The sequence below is a fragment of the Scyliorhinus canicula genome, chromosome 9 (assembly GCF_902713615.1).
Source record: "Scyliorhinus canicula chromosome 9, sScyCan1.1, whole genome shotgun sequence".
NCBI lineage: Eukaryota > Metazoa > Chordata > Chondrichthyes > Carcharhiniformes > Scyliorhinidae > Scyliorhinus > Scyliorhinus canicula.
In genome coordinates this window covers 85,642,514-85,660,627 of record NC_052154.1, presented here as the reverse complement: position 1 = coordinate 85,660,627, position 18,114 = coordinate 85,642,514, and the positions used below count along the sequence as shown (strand labels likewise).

General features: G+C 48.4%; 1 protein-coding gene and 1 non-coding gene across 4 annotated transcripts in view; one reads left to right on the top strand and one right to left on the bottom strand.

The window, feature by feature from the left end:
* Nucleotides 1–18,114, bottom strand: part of vac14 (vac14 homolog (S. cerevisiae)) — a 413,902-nt gene that overhangs the window by 154,902 nt on the left and 240,886 nt on the right. The gene's annotated exons all lie outside the window — the stretch shown is intronic.
* trnak-cuu lies at nt 15,256–15,328 on the top strand. Its single transcript has one exon. It is a non-coding gene; the product is annotated as a tRNA-Lys (tRNA).

Sequence of the window (18,114 nt, the reverse complement as noted above, 5' to 3'; positions counted from 1 at the left end):
TCGGGGATTTTTACAATAACTTCATTGAAATCTACTCATGACAATAAGCGATTATTATTCTTATTAAATTATCAAGTAATATAAAACAGACAGCAAGAGCTTTTTTTAAATATAGAAAAAGGAAGGGAGAGGCCAAAGTGAACATACGCCCCTTAGAGAATGAGACTGGGGAAACAATAATTCCCCAGGGGCGGCACGGTGGCCAGCATTGCTGCCTCACAACTGCAGGGTCCCTGGTTCAATTCAGGTCTCGGGTGACTGTTTGTGTGCAGTTTGCACTTTCTCCCCGTGTCTGCGTGGGTTTCCTCTGGGTGCTCCGGTTTGCTACCACAGCCCAAAGGTGGATTGACTAAATTGCTAAAACGGTTAGGTGGGGTTACTGGGTTACGGGGACAGGGTAGAGGCGTGGGCTTAAGTAGGGTGCTCTTTCAAAGAGCCGGTGCAGACTCCATGGGCCAAATGGCCTTCTTCTGCACTGTAAATTCTATATAATTCTATGAACGGAGAATCAGGAAATGGCAGAGGAGTTAAACAAGTACTTTGCATCCGTAATAACATTCCAAAAATACAAAATAATCAAGAGGCAGAAGTAGGTGGAGAAATAACTACAATAGGAGGAAACGTGGGTTTCCTCCGGGTGCTCCGGTTTCCTCCCACAGTCCAAAGATGTGCGGGTTAGGTGGATTGGCCATGCTAAATTGCCCGTAGTGTCCTAATAAAAGTAAGGTTAAGGGGGGGGTTGTTGGGTTACGGGTATAGGGTGGATACGTGGGTTTGAGTAGGGTGACCATGGCTCGGCACAACATTGAGGGCCGAAGGGCCTGTTCTGTGCTGTACTGTTCTATGTTAATAACTATCACTAGAGAAAAGGTACGAGGGAAACTAATGGAGCTAAAGGCTGATAAGTCCCCTGGACCTGGAGGTTTGGTCAACTGATAGAAGACAGAAAGTTTGGACAAGGGCAGCACGGTAGTATAGTGGTTAGCACTATGGCTTCACAGCTCCAGGATCCCAGGTTCGATTCCCTGCTGGGTCACTGTGCGGAGTCTGCACGTTCTCTCAGTGTCTGCGTGGGTTTCCTCCGGGTGCTCCGGTTTCCTCCCACAGTCCAAAGATGTGCAGGTTAGGTGGATTGGCCATGCTAAATTGTCCTTAGTGTCCAAAAAGGTTCGGAGGGGTTATTGTGTTAGGGGTTGGGGTTGAAGTGAGGGCTTGGTTGGGTTGGTGCAGACTCGATGCGCCAAATGGCCTCCTTCTGCACTGTATGTTCTATGTTTTTCAGTGGGGCATTTTCAGGATGGCAACCTGTAACTAGTCGAGTGCCACAGGGATCCATGCTGGGGCCACAATAATTTACAATATATATATATTAATGACTTGGAGGAAGGAAGTGAATGCCAAGTTTGCATTGATACAAAAATAGGTGGGAAGGCAAGGGGAGAGGATGACACAAAGAGTCTACAGACAGATTAGGTGGGTGGGCAAAATCTTGGCAGATGGAATGTAATGTAAGAAAATGTAAAGTTATTCAATTTGGTCGGAAGAATAAAGAAGCTGAACATTTAAATGGAGAAAGACTGCAGAAAACTGTAGCATGGAGGGAGTTGGGGATCCTCGTGCATGAATCACAAACTGCCAGCATGCAAGTTCAGCAGCTAATTGGGAAGACAATGGAATACTGGCCTTCATTTCAAAGAGGATGGAGCATAAAAATTGGTAAGTCTTGCTGGAACTATACATGGCCCTAGTTAGACCACACCTGGAATATTGTGTACAGTTCGGGTCCCCTAATCCCAGGAAAGAAACACTGACATTGGAGGCAACCCAGAGAAAATTCACAGTTGATCCTGGATATGGAGGGATTTTCTTCTGAGTAGCTTGGGACTGTACTCATTGGAGTTTAGAAGAATGAAAGGCGACCTCACTAAGGCATATAGGGTTCTCAGGGACTTGACAGGATAGATGCTGAGAGGACGTTTCCTCTTGTGAGAGAGTCTAGGACCAGAGGGCATAATCTCAAGATTACCCATTTAAATCAGAGATGAGGAGGAATTCCTTCTCAGAAGGTAGTGAATCTGTGGAATTCTGTATCGCAGTGAGCTGAAGAGGCTGGGTCATTATGTATGTTCAAGACTAGCTTTCAGTGACAGGGATGTGCTGAACGGCCGTACGAAAGGTGGACTCCTCCCAAGAACTCAAAATTAGGCTCTTTTACTCAAAATAGCCCACTAAAACAATGAAAAAAGAAGTATTCCCTCATCCTACCCAACAACAGCACAAGAGACGACGCCAAGCAACAGTAAGTTCAAAGGCCGCAATGAAACAGAAACCAGGAGAAACAAGCGATTGAGACAGTGGTCGCATGAGGTGAGGAAGTGACGGCCACACCAGAACGAGGGGGACTGGCAAACCGCACACAGGGCTCCCCATCACCAGAGGGTGGAGGGAGGAAGTTCCTCACTAGAGAGCTAAGGAGGAAATCAAAACGGACATGAAAGCAGCGGTCAAGATGACAATCACTGATGCCCTGGCAACCATGCAGGTGGACCAAGACAATGCAGAGAGACATCTGGAGGCCCAGGGGGACACCATCATGGAATTGGAAAAAGCCTTAACGGATAAGAGCGACTGGATTGCCGCCCTAGAGATGGAGATAGCGAGGTTGGTGGCGATGCAGGGAAGTCTAAAGGGAAAATAATAATAAGAAGAAGGGACCAAGAGAACTGGTCACAGCGCCAGAACCTATGGATAGCGGGCCTGCCGGAGAGAACCGAAGGCAGGGACCCAACAGACTATGTCGCCCAGATGTTGAGAAATCTGGTGGGAAGGGATAGCTTCCCGAACCCGGCAGAAAGAGCCCAACTGTCGTTCCATCCGAAACCCAAGACCGGAGAGCAGTTGAGGGCGATAATTTCCAAAATGCACCAGTACCAGGACCGGAAAAGAATCATGCGCTAGGCCAGGTAAACAAAGACTTGTAACTGGGAAGGATACCAGATCAGGACTTATGAGCACATCGGGCAGAACTGGCCAAGCGCCGGGTGGAATTCAACAGAATGAAGGGGGCCCTGTACAAGAGTACATGGTCAAACTTTGGGTCACATTCCAGGGCAGGGAATACTTTTTCACAACTGCTGCGGACGTAGATAAATTTGTCCACGAGAATGGGCTGGGAAAACAGCAAAGACATCTGGTGAAAACATCACCTGAAGGGACTGAAATAATCTGAGAGACACTTTGCCTGGGACTGTACTGCCTCGCTCTGAATCTGGGAGTCAAAACGTAGGCAAGTAGGGGAGAGGGTAGCGGAGCGCAGGAGAGGGGGACTGCAGCACATCTCTCGCAGAGGAGAGTGTGCCTGGCAACCGGGGGAGGGGGGGGGGGGGTGTTTCAACACCAGTGGGGGGATAACTAGGAAGTTGGAGAGTAGTGGGAGTAGACAGGGGAAAAGAATAGGATGATGGTGGAGCTGTGCACTTTAAGCTCAGAGCTCAGATGTACTTGCCCATCAGCCTCCATTTATATGCCAGAGGTGCCCAGTACCGCTTTGCACCTTGCCAAAATGTTTCACCAGTACGTTTTGAATATATCACCAGCAGATCTCCTGTTGTGTTACTGGTGATGAGTTGGGTATACTACTTTACACGTGGTGAAGTAATATTTGATGATTTTTTTTTAAAAAAGTGCATCTGTGTCCCATTAAAACCCACAGAGATCCAATTCCTGAGTAAACTATTCACTGGCTGCAGTACACCAAGTACAAAGAAAAATGTTTGTGGTTGTTGGAGGCCAATGATCTCAGTTCCAGGACATTGCTTCCAGAGTTCCTCAGGGTAAGGTCCTTGGGCCAACCACCTTCAGACACTTCATCAATGCCCTTTCCTCCATCACAAGATCAGAAATGGGGATGATCGCTCATGATTGCAGTGTTTAATTCCACATGGCAGTCCTCAAATAATGAAACAAATGAGTTAGCATTCAGGAAGACCAGGACAACATTCAGACTTGGGATGATAATTGGACAGTAACACAAGTGCCAAGCAATGACATTGCCAACAAGTGCAAAACAGGTCAGTTTCTTTCAATACAGTATGTCAAGTTAGGATCAATTTTAATTTCCCTTTTCTATTGGAAACCTAGCAGAGGGACAGTTAAAATGGATTGAGGGCGTAATTACCCCCTCCTTTCTCACCTCGATCTGGCCCCAAGCTGGTGGGAACTCTTTTACTAATGCAGATAGTGTTCTGATAATGTCACTGGGGCCCAAAGTCTTGTTTCAATGTTTAACTGAGGTAACTGTGGTGGCTTACTTACCAGGCAAAACATTGCAGGGAATTGCAATCAGGGTCTGAACAGGTCAAATAGATCTAGTAAACTTTCGGTTTTAGTTTGGTTGTAGATCTGAAGGAAAAATAATGCTCTTCTGGGCCGCACTGGCAAACCTCGGACCTACTTTTTCCAGGCTTCTTGCGTCCGTGTTTAAGATTCCTCTCCTGAAGCTTCTCCTGGAGACCGTTCACCTGGGGTCTTTGGTGCAGCCTCTTGTCACCCCATATTAATAGCTAATCCCCAGATTCCCATCCGTTTTGCGCCAGGAGTTGGCAGGTGGCACAAGAATGATGCCCAGCTGTCAAAATTGGTCAAGCAACCCCGATATCATTCCAGCCTGGGAGTCAAAACTGATGAATAAAATCCACACAGGCAACAAGACACAAATGGTCAAAATAGACAGTGAGTGACTGAGTGAAACACACATGCACATAGTCAAGAGTTTGTTACACTTACAGACAGACTGTCCATCCTCTCTAATACCTAGAAAATGAAGGAGAATGGGATGGATTGTCAACATGCATTTTCCCAGCAGCTATTTTTATTGTTCCTCCGGGAACTGTTTAAACTGTTTCAATCAGAGTTGAACTGTGAGCTACACTTCAGGCTTCAAGTTCGAGGGAAATGTCACTTGCCAAAAGACAGAGCTCTCGAGATTGTCAAAGGCTGACAGTAATTGAAGTGAACAGGAAGTTTGCCCTCAAACAGTGACCCAGCACATACATGACCCTGCAACTTTCCATGAGTTGCTGTATATAGAACAAGTATGCAACCTTCCAAATCCCCAGAGTTGCAGCGGGTGACTGATCTGGCCTGTATGTCTTGGAAACACACTAGGCCTGAAGCTTCTTTTACAATGAAGGTTGAGACTACATTGTTTCTTTGCTCTCTACCTCCGTCAGCCTATTGCTCTGAACTCTAGACCAACTCAAGTTGAACTTGGTGCATAAACAGCCAAGTGCTCCCAATATACATGATGTATTGCACTATTTGTTCCAATATTTTTGTTTAATAGTCAGCTTGGCTTCACTTGCTGTGTAGCAGGGCTTACAATGGATAGCCCAGTCTTGAGTGCCTCAAATAACGCCAAGTTGGCAGTATGACTGCCAATAGCTCATCAGTATGAATACATAGTGCCAAGTTTGCCCAATCCACATCTGAACAGGGATAGGATTTGTGATGATTCACAGCGACACTCAAAAATGTAACAGCAACAGCTGACAGTTAGATTCTTCCTGCCTTGCTTTTCTGAAACTGATTAAAGCTGGTCCAAGTAAGGAGAGGAAGAGGCTGCCATAGAATGGAGGATCAAAAGGAATGGTGCACATTAAAGTGAGGATCTTAAAGCTGGGGGAAACTGAATTCTTCCTATTTTAAGCTCTTCATAGGCAGACATGGCTCTCATTGTCAACACCCCCTTCAGTCTTCAGCACTGACGACTCTGCCCCAAACCTAGCATCAGGCAGCCAAATCGAAGATGACACTCAAATGGAGTGCCGCATTATAAGGGGTACTTCCCCTTTGAATGAGATACCACCCCATGGCCCAACATTACCAATGCCGACTGGAGATATTCCTAGGGATTTCATCACACAACCTCTTCCCAACTGTCCTGCCCAGTTAAACAGTCCTTTTGTGCTACTGAAGTATTTTCATAACTAATAAAGAGAAGTGCTCAATTGTTGACAACATATCCAGTTTAACTGTCACTAAGATATTTCTCCTGGGTTGCTCTCTACAGTGTGGAGTGGATTAATCTTTAATTCCTGGAGATATCACAGCTGTACTTCTGAGAGTTGTTGTTCTGAAGGATGAGTTTGAATGGGCTAAGGGCCCATTTCTAGACTTAAACCTCCTTTGTCACTCAATGCGTGATATTAATTCCATTCAATGATCAGCGCAACCAAGCATTCACAAACATAAAATGGATAGAGCACTGAAACTAGGGAGTACAAAATTATCCAATTCATCAAAAAAAGTGAGATGTGGTTTGGGAGCAATGCATGAAGATAGCTTGGTTCCTGAAGGCTGAAAACAATTACATTGTCAAGAGGCAATCTGACAGCATCAGGGACCTTAAAAAGGTAATTGGGCTTCATGAAACCAATTTGACTCTGTCAACAACAGTGAAGTGGCAAACTGCCTTCCGAGGCACCTTGCTTTATGGACTGCAAGGACGAAGATAATTCAGTCCAGTGCCAGACTGAGAGAGCAGCCAGAGTATATATAAGACACATATGCCAGACACAGGCTTGCGAAGCATTGACTCTACCTTTGAAAGGGCAACCTGTAATTGAATCTATCCCCCAGCAATGAGAAGACGATGCTAGCTTTGCTTCATGGGAGTGGACCACCTTTGTCATTGTGAAATCCCCAATCAGTATTGATGGGAGCCATGAAGAAATCTGGACATAAAGCCATTATTTCACAACTGATCAGTCAATGGGAGTCAAAGAGTATTATGGGGTGAAGAACTGAGTGAAGGAAAGAGAGAGAGAACATTCTGATACCAGAGGACAGTACTCCTTTTTAACTGTGCCTTCTTTAGGCTCCTTTCACACAGTAACAATGTTAGGTACTGATCTATTGCCAGGAAGCACAATCCCAACTGCTGCCTCGCCTAAGGGATACGCTGAGGAATGCCATACATACAGTCAGTGCCAGCGATTCCCCACAGTGGGGTCATGCAGCTTTCAGCAGCTCACCCTCCAAATGAAAAAACAGTGCACTTTTAAGCACAGTTGACTGGCAATTTCCTTGTGCGCTATGTCAAAAGTGCGGCTGGACCAACTAACAGGACATTTCAAGCTGTTTCTTAAAAGGGCAGGCAGAGAACAGCCAGAAGTCCAAGGCAAAAGTTGAATGCGGGAGCCAAGCTATGGCTCTGAATAGGGACACCAAGCAAGTTTCACATCAGTAGCTCTTATGCAAGATGCATGCAGGAACTGGCTTCACCGAGCTTGCAGCCATGTCTGAGGGATGAATCCTGCATTCTAGGAGACTCCTAGCCAATCTAAGAGGGTTGCGAACCCTAGTCCAAAGTTAGGTTGAACAGAAAATCTGCCAGTGTCAGCCACAAACGGACTTGGGAGTACCAGAAGTATTATTGTATTAGAACCAAGAAGCGGTGTTGCACCTTACACATACAACAAATTGAAATATGGTAATACAGTACTCACCTCTTCCCAAACCTCCCTCTGGGCAAGTCAAAAGCTTGAGGATACGAAAGGAATGTGATTCTACAGGTCTGAACTCAACGGTATAAACCTGGGGTGGCTGGGTGGATAGGTACTGACCATCATTCATGGGAACATTTGTGCATCATTCAGGAATGATACAAGAAGAGTTTCTCTCTGCCTGCCCATGCTGCCAAATTTAGGGGGATTGATTGGCAAAAAACACTCTTTGAAGTGAAAGACGACTGCAGCAGATCACATTTCTACATGGCAATATAAAGAACGTTATTTGTTCATCGAAAAGCAGAAATCCAGTGGCATCAGACGACCCCGATTCCTTAGTAATAGATAACCGGCAACGATTTTATGGAAAGATATATCCAGCATTTTGGAACAAGGCACTCTATCCAGATGTCCAGTTTAGTCTTTTCAACAGTAAAACGTAATACGATGTGTTGGCAGAGTACCCACTAAAATTGCAAAACACATCCAGCTCTATAATTGTAGACTGTCCTTCCAAACTGGACTGAGCCTGGATGGAGTACTTTGAGCTGTAAAGCTCTTGAGGTGAATTAGTTGTGGCTTTAAGTTGGTCATTGGAGATAGTCACTGTGGAGTATTTTGAAGGAACAAATTGGGAGCATCAAAACAGATGTATATCGATACTAAAGTATTTTACCTCGCATGGGTTTTGCTTTCATATATCGATACAAGTTTAACAAATGCACAGTGCAACAGGACTATTGGGAGTAGAGTGGGGAGATGCTATTACATCAAATGTTGTACTGACAATATTTTCGCCATATATCAGCTATGACATTTAACAAGTATGCTGGTGACATCTTGTGGCAAGTCATTACTTCAGACTTAATAATTACATTGACAGCCTGCCAATGTACAAAGCTCAAACCACCATTACGATTAAATACTGACCTGTTGCTGAAAGATCGGACGTAGAATCATCTGCAGTATCACTTAGGAGCATGAACAAGGCCAGTGATCTATTGAAAGCACTTCAACAACATCAAAACCCAGGAGAATGAAGCCCGAGAAGTTTGTGTGCAACATCTAAACGGAGGAGTTTGATTATATCCTTTAAACTCATCCTCGTTACCTTAATGTTACATTTCCTGGCAATAAGCTGCAGATCACTCAAAAACTGAAGTGATTGTCCTAGGTAAGTGTTCAGCACAGACGAGGGGCGCGATTCTCCGCTGCCCAGGCCGGGTGGGAGAATCGCGGGAGGGCCGCTCTGGATCCCCCCGCAATTCTCCCACCCCCCCCCAAAATAGCGTGTCGCGTTTTGCAACACGCTGCTCAGAGAATCGCTGGTCGGCATTTTTCACGGCGACCCCCGATTCTCCGGCCCAGATGGGCCGAGCGGCCTGCCGTTCCCGACCTGGTCGCTGCCGGCGTGAACATGGTGCCAAAGGTGAGTTTGTGGCTTGTGGGGGGTGGAGAGTGGAGCGAGCACCACGGCCATGCTCGGGAGGGGACTGACCTGCGATCGGTGCCCACCGATCGTCGGGCCGGCGTCTCCAAGGGACGCACTCTTTCCCCTCCGCCGTCCCGCAAGATCAAGCCGCCACGTCTTGCGGGGCAGCGGAGGGGAAGATGGCAACCGCTGTGCAGTTTCTGTCACTTGAATGCCTTGATATAACCACAATCATTCCTCCCTGAAAAACTGCTAATGCTGCCTGGGCTACAGGTCCCTCGTTGTCATCCACCTCCAACCATGCTTCATGTGCAAAGGAAAAAGTGACCATAAAACTATTTATTGTTGGAAAAACCCAAAAGGTAGGATGTCCTCCCGGGAAGGAAAGGCGCTGCCCCTACCTGGTCTGGGCCGATACATGACTCTAATTCCACTTCCCTCTGAAATGACCGGGCAAGCCCAATGAACTCAGGGCAGCTGAGGATGGACAATAAATGCCAGCCTTACCAGCAAGCACACACTCTAATGAATGAAAAGTATAATGGTGATAGATTCAATATTCTTCAGATGTAGAGTCTTTTTTAGATGGTGAGAGATTGGGAAATGTTGATGTCCGAATGACCTCTCAATTACATAGCTAATGTGCGGGTGAAATTAGGAAGGCAAATGGTTTGTTAGCCTTCACTGCAAGAGGATTTGAGTACAGGAGCAAAGATGCCTTGTTTCAATTGTACTTTTAAGGGGCTTGTCTGGGTAGATGTAGAAAGGATGTTTCCGCTGGCTCCGGGGAGTTGTCTAGAACCAGGAGACACAGTACCATGATAAGGGATGCTTCATTTAGGACGAAGATGAGGAGGAATTTCTTCACTCACTGTGGTGAATCTTTGAAATTCTCTTATCCAGAGTGTCATGGAAGCTCAGGCTTTGAGTACATTCACGACAGAAATTAATAGATTTCCAGATACGAATGACATCAATGGATATGGGGATGGGACTGGAAAATGGCACTGACATAGATGAAATGGCACAGCAAGCTCGAGAGGCTTATTGGCCAACTCTTGCTCCTATGTTCAGGGGACTGGGAAAGAGAGAGGAGAGAGATGAGAGAGAGAGAGAGATGAGAGAGAGAGAGATGAGAGAGAGAGAGAGAAAGACATTTCTGGCAGTCGACTTCTAAAACTAACATTTCATAACTCGAGACAACAGCAGTTGCAGCCATTTTTAAACTTCCCTGCTATACAAAAATGTTTATCCATGATTATTTCACTTTTAAAGTAGTCATGCCTCTCCCCTGTGATTGATTATTCTGAGTGGGAGTACCATTACAGACCGAGCTCTCTGGATCCTGAAGGACATAGCTGCTAGACTGGGACAGCAACTGGGCATCCTTGAGGCGCTGTGGGCCATCAGCAGCAACAGAACTGTATTCAGCCGCAATTTGCAACTAATTGCCCGGCATATCCCCCACTCTGCCATTACCACCAAGCAGGGGATCAACCCTGGTTCAAGGTAGAGTGCAGGAGAGCATGCCAGGTGTGACATCAGGCACACCGGAAAATGAGGTATCAACCTGGTGAAGCTACAGCACAGGACTACTTGCATGCTGAACAGCATGAGCAGCAAGTGATAGACAGAGCTAAGCAATTCCACAGCCAATGGATCAGATCCAAGCTCTGCAGTCCTGCCACATCCAGTCATGAATGGCAGTGAACAATTAAGCAACTCACTGGAGGAGATGGCTCCACAAATATCCCCATTCACAATAATGGAGGAGCCCAACATATCAGTGCAAAAGACAAGGTTGAAGCATTCGCAACAGCCCGAGGTGCCGAGTGGATGATCCATCTCGGTCTCCTCCGGAGGTCCTCAGCATCACATATCATAGAATTTACAGTGCAGAAGGAGGCCATTCGGCCCATCGAGTCTGCACCAGCTCTTGGAAAAAGCACCCTACTTAAGCTCATTCCTCCACCCTATCCCCGTAACCCAGTAACCCCACCTAACCTTTTTGGACACGAAGGGCAATTTAACATGGCCAATCCACCTAACCCACACATCTTTGGACTGTGGGAGGAAACCGGAGCACCCGGAGGAAACCCACGCAAACAAGGGGAGAACCTGCAGACTCCATACAGACAGTGACCCAAGCCGGGAATTGAACCTGGGACCCTGGAGCTGTGAAGCAATTGTGATAACCACTGTGCTACCGTGCTGCATACGTCAGTCTTCAACCAATTTGATTCACTCCTAGTGATATCACTAAATGGCTGGAGGTACTGGATACTGCAAAGACTATGGACCTCAACAATATTCGGGCAATAGTACGAAAGACTTGTGCTCCAGAACTTGCTGAACCCCGAGACAACCTGTTCAAGTACAGCTACAACACTGGCATCCACCCAGTAATGAGGAAAATTGCTCAGATATGCCTTGTCGGGGCTGGTTTAGCACAGGGCTAAATAACTGGCTTTACAATTTTCATTTAATTCATTTCGTAATACTCGTGACACAGTAAAAACTCATAAATCTCAATTGCAAAATTTTCAACTGACCCTCAGCAGCATTTTATTGGCTGGGGATGAGGGTGGTTGATGAAGGAGAAAGAGCATCAGATTTCCATTACCCTTTGGGATTGGCTATTCTGAGCAGTTTATGATCCTTGCAGAGTGAGATAAAGTGCACGTTATAAATTTCTGCAACACAGATCACATAAGTAGGACAAGGGTGGCAATACAGCTTAGGCTCCTGTGGTAAACACCACTAGTAACACATTGCATGCATTACGGTACTGCCCATGTATTACAGGACCACGGTAAATCCCAGCCTGCTGGCTCCTCCCAGCAGGCGGCGTATAAAAGTGTGTGCTCTCCTGCGCTGCTCCCACTCTGGTTCCAGCTGCAGGAGGCACAACATCTTGTGCAATAAAGCCTCGATTGTTTCACCATTCTCGTCTCATGGTAATTGACGGTACATCAATTTATTGCATAAGATTTTAAAAGTTGAACATCTTAATCAAGCCTAATCGTCTGGAGCTGAGCCCTCATGCAGCTAACACCACGTCCACCTTCGAGCACTGGCTAGCCTGCTTCGAAGGCTACCTCAGAGCATGATGTGGAGATGCCGTCGTTGGACTGGGGTGAGCACAGTAAGAAGTCTTACAACACCAGGTTAAAGTCCAACAGGTTTGTTTCAAACACGAGCTTTCGGAGCACGGCTCCTTCTTCAGGTGAATGGAAAGGCTTGTTCCAGAAATGTTTATATAGACACAGTCAGAGATGCCCCGGAATGCGAGCACCTGCAGGCAATCAAATCATCAAAGATGCAGAGAGAGAGGTAACTCCAGGTTAAAGAGGTGTGAATTGTCCCAAGCCAGTTCAGTCGGTAGGCCTCAGAGCAGCCACTGAAGAACTCTCAGACCCACAGAAGTTCCAAGTCTTCTACTCAGGGGTGAGCCCTGAAATTTTTCCCCTCATCCGGGATGCGCCCACCTACATAGAAGCGATGACTCTACTAAAGGGACATTACATTAAGTCGGTGAATCAAGTGTACGCCAGGCACCTCCTGGCCACGAGACGGCAACTCCTGGGGGAGACTCTGGACGATTTATCTCTGGACAGATTCTCGGTAGGAACTTTGACTGCCAGGCAGTTTCGGCAGTGCAACACACCAAACTATTAATCAGAGACGCTATGTCACTGGCATGAAATCTACGTACGTCCGCCAGCGACTATTGGAAGGGGGTACACTCGATTTTGCGGAAACTAGGCAGCTTGCTAATTCACTAGAAGTGGCCTCCCGTAATCTGGAGGCCTACACCTCCGACCACGCGGCATTCCTCGTGGGCCCCACCAGCTGCTGACTCGAGCTCCCTGCAAGCCTGTGCCGTGCGGCAGCCAGCCAACTCCGGGGGGCACTAGTGTTATTTTGGCGGCAAGAGCAAACATCCCAGGCAGCGCTGCCCAGCGTGGAGCGCGACCGGGTGTGGGATGAAGGGCCATTTTGTTTCCGTTTGCCAGGCCCAGTCGGTCACCGCTATTTCCAGGCCCGGCATTGCTACACCCCCCATGTGTGATCCGCCATCTTCACCATCTTCACCACCACAGGCCACATGCGGCCCGTGGGTGCCGCCATCTTTGATGCCATTTTGGACCACGCCTCAGGACCCCTGCTCGTTTGGCCGTTCGCTGCCCACTGATACCTCTGCCACCGGTGATCAGCCTGGGACCTCCCAACATCTTCCGCAGCTCGCCTCCATCACCTTGTATCTGTCACGGCCCCACAACCTCGCGACCGCTACGACGACGGTGAAGATCAATGGGCACGTGACGACCTTCCTCTTAGACTCTGGCAGCACAGAGCGTTTCATCCACCCTGCTACGGTAAGGCGCTGCTCCCTCCCGGTACTCCCCGTCACCCAGAAAATCTCCCTGGCCTCCGGATCCCATTCAGTGGGAATCCAGGGGTACTGTGCAGCGACCCTCACCGTTCACGGCATAGAGTTCAGCAACTTCAGGCTCTACGTCCTCCCCCACCTCTGCGCTGCCCTGTTACTAGGCCTTGATTTCCAATGCCACCTCCAAAGCCTTACTTTGAAATTCAGCGGACCCCTGCGCCCCCTCACCGTCTGCGGCCTCATGACCCTCAAGGTCGATCCACCTTCGCTGTTTGCAAACCTCAACCTGCAGGCCCGTTGCCACTAGGTGCAGACGGTACAGTGCGCAGGACAGGATCTTTTATCAAGTCGGAGGTCCAACGGCTTCTGCGGGAGGGGATCATTGAGGCCAGTAACAGCTGGAGAGCTGAAGTGGTGGTAGTGAAGTCTGGGGAGAACCACAGGATGGTCATCGACTATAGTCAGACCATCAACCGGTACACACGCAGCTCGACGCATACCCCCTCCCACGCATATCTCACATGGCCAAACAGATTCCGCAGTATCGAGTCTTCTCCACAGTTGACTTGAAGTCTATCTACCACCAGCTCCCCATCCGCCCGGAGAACCGCCAATACACTGCGTTAAAAGCAGATGGCAGCCTCTATCATTTCCTTAGAGTTCCTTTCGGCGTCACCAATGGGGTCTCGGTCTTCCAGCGAGAGATGGACCGAATAGTTGACCAGTACGGGCTGCGGGCCACCTTCCCGTACTTAGACAATGTCACCATCTGTGGCCACGGTTAGCAGGACCACGACGCAAACCTCCAAAATTTCCTCCAGATTGCCAAACTCCTCAACCTCACGTACAATAAGGAGAATTGCGTGTTCCGCACCAACCGCTTAACCATCCTTGGCTACGCAGTGGAAAATGGAGTCCAAGGGCCCGACCCTGACCGCATGCACCCTCCTGGAACTCCCTCTCCCCCACTGTCTCATGGCCCTGAAGCGATGCCTGGGGTTTTTCTCATATTACGCCCAGTGGGTCCCTAATTATGCGGACAAGGCCTGCCACTCATCAAGTTCACTGTTTCTCCCCTGACAGCTGAGGCCCGCCAGGCCTTCAACCACATCAAGGCGGACATCACCAAGGCCACGATGCACGCAGTCGACAAGACTCTCCCTTTTTAGGTGGAGAGCGATGCATCAGACGTAGCTCTGGCCGCCACCCTCAACCAGGCAGGCAGACCCGTGGCTTTCTTTTCCCGCACCCTCCATGCCTCCAAAATTCGGCACTCCTCTGTTGAAAAGGAGGCCCAAGCCATTGTGGAAGCTGTGCGACATTGGCGGCATTACCTGGCCGGCAGGAGATTCACTCTCCTCGTTGACTAACGGTCGGTTGCCTTCATGTTTAACAATACACAGCGGGGCAAGATCAAAAATGACAAGATCATGAGGTGGAGGATTGAGCTCTCCACCTATAACTATGAGATCTTGTATCGCCCGGGGAAGCTCAATGAGCCCCCTGATGCCCTATCCTGCAATACATGTGCCAGCGCACAAGTGGACCGACTCCGGGCTCTCCACAATGACCTCTTGTCACCTGGTTCTTCCATTTTATCAAGGCCCGCAACCTGCCCTACTCCATTGAGGTGGTCAGGACCGTAAACAGAGACTGCCAAGTCTACGCAGAGTGCAAGCCACACTTCTACCGGCCAGATAGAGCGCACCTGGTGAAGGCCTTCCGCCCCTTTGAGCGCCTCAGCATGGACTTCAAAGGGCCCTTCCCCTCCACCGACCGCAACGTGTACTTCCTCAACATAATTGATGAGTACTCCCGGTTCCCTTTCGCCATCCCATGACAGCCCTGACATGACTTCTGCCATGGTCATCAAAGCGCTGCACAGCATCTTCACTCTGTTCGGTTTCCCCACCTACATTCCAGCCCGGCTACCTCAGTCGGTAGAGCATGGGACTCTTAATCCCAGGGTCGTGGATTCAAGCCCCACGTTGGGCACTTCCATATTAGGGGGCTGATTTAGCACAGGGCTAAATCGCTGGCTTTGAGAGCAGACCAAGGCAGGCCAGCAGCATGGTTCATTTCCCGTATCAGCCTCCCCGAACAGGCGCCGGAATGTGGCGACTAGGGGCTTTTAGTCAGGGGCTGGTTTAGCTCACTGGGCTAAATCGCTGTTTAAAAATAAAGCAGACCAAGCAGGCCAGCAGCACGGGTTCAATTCCTGTACCAGCCTCCCCGGACAGGCGCCAGAATGTGGCGACTAGGGAATTTTCACAGTAACTTCATTGAAGCCTACTCGTGACAATGAGCAATTTCCATTTCCATTCACAGCAATCGGGGACCCTCTTTCTTGAGTGATGAGCTGCGTCAGTTCCTGCTCAGTAAGGGCATCGCCTCGAGCAGGATGACTAGCTACAACCCCCAGGGAAACGGGCAGGGAGAGGGAGAACGGGACGGTCTGGAAGGCCGTTCTGCTGGCCCTTCGGTCTAGAAATCTCCCGGTCACCCGCTGTGAGGAGTTCCTCCCCGACGCGCTCCACTCCATCCGGTTGCTCCTTTGCACCGCCACTAATGAGACCCCTCACGAACATGTGTTTGCCTTCCCCAGGAAGTCCACCGCCAGGGTCTCGCTCCCAACATGGCTGACAGTTCCTGGACCCATCCTCCTCCGGAAGCATGTGCGGAGCCATAAATTAGATCCCTTGGTTGAGAAAGTCCACCTCCTTTATGCAAACCCGCAGTATGTTTATGGGCACACCCCGACGGGCGACAGGACACAGTTTCTGTCCGGGACCTGGCACCCGCTGGGTCCCCACCCACAACCCCCGACCTGACACCGCTCCTTCCCTCCACGGTTGCCTCATTCACCCCTGCGCCACCCACCCTCCCACCAGCGAACCTCACCGCAGCCCCCACCCCAGCAGGATCCGTCCCCTCACTGGATCCACTAAGGGGTGACGAAGACGAGGACAATACGCTCCCGGAGACGCAGGTGACCACGTCAGCGCCCACATCACCACCAGGACTGATGTGATCGCAGCGGAGGGTCAGAGCCCCCGACAGACTCAATCTGTAATGTTTTTCGTCACCCCCGCCGGACTCTTTTAAACAGGGGGTAAACGTGGTAAACACCACTAGCAACACATTGCATGTATTACGGTACTGCCCATGTATTATAGGTACCACGGTAAATCCCAGCCTGCTGGCTCCTGCCAGCAGGCGGTGCATGCTCTCCTGCGCTGCTCCCATTCTGGTTCCAGCTGCAGGAGGCACATCTTGTGTAATAAATCCTCAATTGTTTCCCCATTCTCGTCTTGTGGTAATTGACGGTCCATCAGCTCTCAGGTCAGTTAATGTAGTGAGGTGCTTATTTACCAGCTTAAACAGATATCAAGCAGGCATTTTGCTTGTCCTCTTTAGGTCCCCAATCGAAAGGGCAAATGAGCCCAGGGAGAGCACGCTCCTGGGACAAAACGCGCTGGGGCGAGGATGGAGAGCATGCAAGGAAAGTACAGTGAGAGAAAATGGTGCGTCATGAACACTGCGGGGGGGAGAGGAGTAGTGGAACGGTGTTGAGAGAGGGAGGGAAGGAGTGGAAGCAATGGAAAGTTGAAGGCTGGAATGGAAGAGGAGTGCGAAAGAGAAGGAAGCGAATAAGTCATGTAAAGTGATTGATTGAAAGACTGTGTATGTGCATATGTGAAGTTTGGGAGGTGGTCAGTGTTGCGTTCATTTGTGATGCCTCCTGCAGTCAAATTTCTCTTGATATTCATTTCTTAATATCAAAATGTTACCGATGCTAAATGGATTAAATTACATCTGGTTGAGATGTTAAAAATTATAAAATTGATTTGAAGGGGTCAATGAGCAGAAACTATTTTATCTGCTGATGAAAATCCAAAACCAGGGGGCACAAACCTTATGTCGGAATGTGGGATATCAGCAAGCACTTAAAATATAAGCAATAGTAGAATCTGGAACTCTCGTAAAAGGTAGTGAATTCTGGGTGTACCAAAATCTTCAGGACCGATTTTGACGTTGGGTATCGTATCAAGAGATTTGAATCAAAGGTGGGTAAATGTAGGTCGTGGTGTTCCACGGCTAATACCCAACATCACTGAAACCGATGATCCGGGTATTTATTTTATGCTTTTGTATTTACCTTGCTGTGGGCAAATTGGCTGCCACAGTTCCACCATGGTAAGTGACTACAAATAAAATGGTCATATTGCTGAAGCCTTTCATCTTGCACTCAAAAGGGCAAAGGCAAGAATGTCAAATTTCAAATGATCTCAACCACTTATACTACAGGAGAAAAGGATACGGATTGGTTGGCAAGCTGACTCTGATTGGCCAAGGTGTTGCCGTGGAGAAAGCAAGGGGACCCATAGGCTCCTCAAGCTCCCGGGGAATTCAAAAAACAAGCAAGGTTTGCACACATTCCTTTTGTTTGCTGGGAATGCATTGCTGCATATTAATGTATGTCACTTCTAGCCAGCACAAATAAGCCACTTTATGAGCTAGACTAATTATCTTAAATTGCAAATTCTAATTTAAAAAGCACTTAATTGACTGTGAAGCTGTGAACAAAATTATGAGGTTCATTGATAGGGTAGATAGGAAGAAACTTTTCCCGAGTTGAGGGGCCAATATCCAAGGTAAAGTAATCAGTAGGAGATTGAGGGGATTTGAGGAAAAACATTTTCACCCAGAATCTGGTACTCTGTGCCTGAAAGTGTGGTAGAGGCGGCAACCCTCACAATATTTAAGAAGAATTTAGGTGA